This window comes from Sorex araneus, chromosome 2, assembly GCF_027595985.1.
Source record: "Sorex araneus isolate mSorAra2 chromosome 2, mSorAra2.pri, whole genome shotgun sequence".
NCBI lineage: Eukaryota > Metazoa > Chordata > Mammalia > Eulipotyphla > Soricidae > Sorex > Sorex araneus.
The window spans coordinates 37,243,419-37,248,468 of NC_073303.1; the positions used below are offsets into that span (position 1 = coordinate 37,243,419).

General features: G+C 38.5%; 1 pseudogene; it reads left to right on the plus strand.

The window, feature by feature from the left end:
* Nucleotides 1–826: 826 nt before the first annotated feature.
* On the plus strand, nt 827–1,495 carry LOC129402178 (U2 small nuclear ribonucleoprotein B''-like; annotated as a pseudogene).
* The last annotated feature ends 3,555 nt before the right edge of the window (nt 1,496–5,050 follow it).

A 5,050-nucleotide genomic window follows, 5' to 3' on the forward strand; every position in this document is an offset into this window, starting at 1 on the left:
CGCTGTGGCAGCCTGGCGGAAATGCTCAGTTCACATTCTGGAAGTATTTCAGTAGGCTGCTGGTGTCCAAAGTAGCTCTTTTGGGCTCCTTGGTCATGCTGGAGTGGCAGCAGCGGTGGAAGGGCCTTCCTTTTACTTTTTAAATGTCTTTTTTTCTTTTCCCTTCATTGACGTTATAATGACAGAAGAAATGTGTGCTTGTACGTGTGTGTGTATTTGTGTGTATGTCGAAGTACAACTGCCACAAACATACCTGTTATAATATATGATGAAAAAGGGGATATATTTTGAGGAAATAAGTGTTATGTGAGTGGCAGAAATGTAAATTTCCCAGTAAAAGGAAGAATAAGGGGCTGGAGCGATAGCACAGCGGGTAGAGCATTTGCCTTGCATGCTGCCAAACTAGGTTCGATTCCCACGATCCCATATGGTCCTCTGAGCGCCACCAGGAATAATTCCTGAGTGCAGAACAAGGAGTAACCCCCGTGCATCGATGAGTGTGACCAAAAAGCAAAAAGAAACATAATAAGTGGTAATATTTGCAAATATTTCTACTTTCATACTAAAATAATATAGGGCATATTTCATATTTTTAAAATACTTTCTCATCATTCAACGAAAAATTTGTTCAATGTATTATAGAAAATTAATAATAGCATCTTTACTCTCAAGGATGTCTAATAAAATAGTAAAGAGCACTGTAATTAGGCTAGAGATAAAAATTGTGTGCTAGTCAAGCCTCTTAAGAATTGATGTAAAAAGTTGATGTTTTGCCCTGCGATCCTGCACACTGTCTCCCAGGTGTTTGAAAAGTTTTACTCAAAACATGGATATCAGACCAAATCGTCAATTTATATCAATAATATGACAAAATTTAAAAAGAAGAATTAAAGAGGTGCCTATATGCCCTGTTTTCTTAGTTTGGCCTTGAGGTAGATATTGTCGCTTTAAAGACCATGAAGATGAGGGGACAAGCTTTTGTTATGTTTAAGGAACTTGGTTCATCCATTAATGCCTTAAGGCAGTTACAAGGATTTCCATTTTATGGTAAATGAATGTGAATCCAGTATGCAAAAATAGATTCTGATATAATATCCAAGATGCGTGGCTCTTTTGCTGAGAAAGGAAAGAAAAAAAGTGGAAAAAGCCAAAACTGTGGAGCAGACTGCAGCAATTGCAAACAAGAAGCCTGGTCTGGGAACCCAAATTCAGCCAATACACAAGGAAATTCAGCACAAAATCCTCAGGTTCCTGACTACCCTTCAAAATATATTTTACTCCTTAATAACTTAACAGAAGAGACTAATGAGATGATGTTATCCATGCTATTTAACCAAGTCCCTGGTTTTAAAGAGGAACGTTTGGTACCTGGAAGACATGACATTGCTTTTGTTGAATTTGAAAACGATGGTCAGGCTGGAGCTGCCAGGGATGCCTGACAGGGATTTAAGATCACACCCAATACGCCATGAAGATTACCTGGGCCAAGAAATAACATTTGATATTGTTGTCTTTAAAGGACTTGGTGTTATTTATAGGTCAATGAGAGATGTTACTGGTGCCCGTTTGAACAAATTGACGAACAATGGGATGACAATGACAGTGAACATTTATTCTGGGCATTGTGATATAATTGGAGATGGAGGAGGAAGGAAGAGTGAAATTTTTGTGGAGTTAAAATTACCTAGTCTTTTGAGGTTAAAAATGTGTTAGGCCTTAGTTTTATACGATAAAACTTTATTTGTATTCTATGGCAAAAAAAGAGAAGTTGATGTTTTACTCTGTGTATATTTTTATAATTATTTTAAAAGCAGCAGACTTGTATAGTTAATTAAATACTTTCACACTGCAATCTCAAAAAAGGACTTTCTAAGTTAGGCGTGATGTGTCTTGACAAAATTTATCTATTTCATGCCGTTTTATAGCAAGATAGAGCAAAACAGGTGAGAAATGTGTGCTTTTAAAATAACTTTATCACAAAATACTGTCATAGAAACTTTGTTTAAAAGAATGGTCTCTCCTTAGTATGTGGGAAACTTTCACTAATGTCACCGTATATATACATATGATTTTTGAAATATAGAAAAGTAAGGTCCTTGTCTTTATCTTTTAAATTCAGAGACCATTTTTTCCTGGCCACACATATAGCATCAGTACAGTGCTTTTTGAATCTTTTGAATTGAACTGATATCTTTTTAAGTAACAGAATGCAAGTTTGTATTATTTTATTTTATTTTATTTTATTTTTAGTTTATTTTTAATTAGAGAGTCATCGTGAGGGTACAGTTACAGATCCACACATCTTTGTGCTCATGTTTCCCCCATACAAAGTTCGATAACCCATCCCTTCACCAGTGCCCATTCTCCACCACCAGTAAACCCAACATCCCTCCCCCCCACCCCAGTCCCGTCTCCCCCCACCCCACCCTGCCACTATGGCAGGGAATTCCCTTTTGTTCTCTCTCTCTGATTAGGTGTTGTGGTATGCAATAAAGGTGTTGAGTGGCCATTGTGTTCAGTCTCTAGTCTGTATTCGGCCCGCATCACCCTTCCCCCACATGACCTCCAACCACATTTTACTTGGTGGTCCCTTCCCTGAGTTACCCAGAATGAGAGACCAGCCTCCAAGCCATGGACACAATCTCCTGGTACTTATTTCTACTATTCTTGGGCGTTAGTCTTATAGTCTATTATTCTATATTCCACAGATGAGTGCAATCTTTCTATGTCTGTCTCTCTTTCTGACTCATTTCACTTAGCATGATACTTTCCATGTTGATCCACTTATATGCAAACGTCATGACCTCATTTTTTCTAACAGCTGCATAGTATTCCATTGTATAGATGTACCAGAGTTTCTTCAACCAGTCATCTGTTCTAGGGCACTTGGGTTTTTTCCAGATTCTGGCTATTGTAAACAGTGCTGCGGTGACATATAAGTGCATATGTCACTTCGACTATACTTTTTGGCTTTTCTGGGATATATTCCCAGCAGTGGTATTGCTGGGTCAAATGGGAGCTCAACCTCTAGTTTTTTGAGAATCGTCCATACTGTTTTCCAAAAGGGCTGAACTAGCTGGCATTCCCACCAGCAGTGTAGAAGGGTCCCTTTCTCCCCACATCCTCTCCAACAGCGGGTGCTGTTGTTCTTTTGGATGTGTGCTAGTCTCTGTGGTGTGATGTGGTATCTCATGGTTGTTTTTATCTGCATCTCTCTGATGATTAGTGATGTAGAGCACTTTTTCATGTGCCTTTTGGCCATTCGTATCTCTTCCTTGGTAAAGTTTCTGTTCATTTCTTCGCCCCATTTTTTGATGGGGTTGGATGTTTTCTTCTTGTAGAGTTCAACCAGTGGTTTATATACCATTGATATTAACCCCTTATCTGATGGGTATTGTGTAAATATCCTTTCCCATTCTGTAGATAGTCTTTGTATTCTGGTCACTGTATCTTTTGTGGTGCAGAAGCTTTTTAGTTTAATGTAGTCCCATTTGTTGATTTCTATTTTTACTAGATTGTTTAGTTCCGTGTCATCTTTGAAGATAACTTTATCTTCAATATCGTAGAGGGTTTTGCCGACCTTGTCTTCAATGTACCTTATGGTTTGTGGTCTGATGTTGAGGTCTTTAATCCATTTTGATCTGACTTTTGTGCATGGTGTCAGGTCGAGTTCTAAGCCCATTTTTTTGCATGTGGTTGTCCAGTTGTGCCAGCACCATTTGTTAAAGAGACTTTCCTTGCTCCACTTCACATCTCTTGCTCCTTTATCAAAGATTAGATGATCATACATTTGAGGTTGTGTGTGGGGATATTCCACCCTGTTCCATTTGTCTGCAGCTCTGCCTTTGTTCCAGTACCATGCTGTTTTAATTGTTACCGCTTTGTAGTAGAGTTTAAGGTTGGGGAGGGTGATGCCTCCCATCATCTTTTTCCCAAGAATTGTTTTAGCTATCCGTGGGCGTTTATTGTTCCATATAAATTTCAGGATTGCTTGCTCCGCTTCTTTGAAGAATGCCATGGGTATCCCTATAGGGATCGCGTTAAATCTGTATAATGCTTTTGGGAGTATTGCCATTTTGACAATGTTTATTCTCCCTATCCATGAGCAGGGGATATGTTTCCATTTCCTCATGTCCTCTTTTATTTCATGGAGTAGAGTTATATAGTTTTCTTTGTAGAGGTCCTTTACTTCTTTAGTTAAACTGATTCCAAGATATTTGATTATCTGGGGCACAATTGTGAATGGGATTGCTTTTTTCATGTCCCTTTCCTCTGTCTCATTGTTTGCATATAGGAAGGCCATGGATTTTTGGGTATTGATTTTATAGCCTGCGACTTTACTGTATAGGTCAATTGTTTCTAAGAGATTCTTACTAGAGCTTTTAGGTTTCTCTAGGTATAGCATCATATCGTCTGCGAATAGTGAGAGCTTGATTTCTTCCTTTCCGATCTGAATCCCCTTAATATCTTTTTCTTGCCTGATGGCTATTGCTAATACTTCCAATACTATATTAAAGAGAAGTGGTGAGAGTGGGCATCCTTGTCTTGTCCCCGATCTTAGAGGAAAAGCCCTTAGTTTTTCTCCATTGATGATAATGCTTGCCCTAGGTTCGTGGTAGATGGCTTTGACTATCTTGAGAAAAGTTCCTCCAAAACCCATTTTGGTGAGAGTTTTTATCATGAATGGGTGTTGGATCTTGTCAAATGCTTTCTCTGCATCTATTGATATGATCATATGGTTTTTATCTTTACTTTTGTTGATGTGATGGATTATATTGATTGATTTCCGAATGTTAAACCATCCTTGCATCCCCGGGATGAATCCCACTTGGTCATGGTGTATGATGTTTTTGATGAGTTGTTGGATTCTATTTGCTAGTATTTTGTTGAGGATCTTCGCATCGGTGTTCATCAAGGATATTGGTCTATAGTTTTCTTTGTTAGTGGTGTCTTTGTTTGCTTTTGGTATTAGGAAGATATGTGCCTTGTAGAAACTGTTCGGAAGGGTTCCTGTCTTTTCAATTTCCTGGAAAAGCTTGAGGAGAACTGG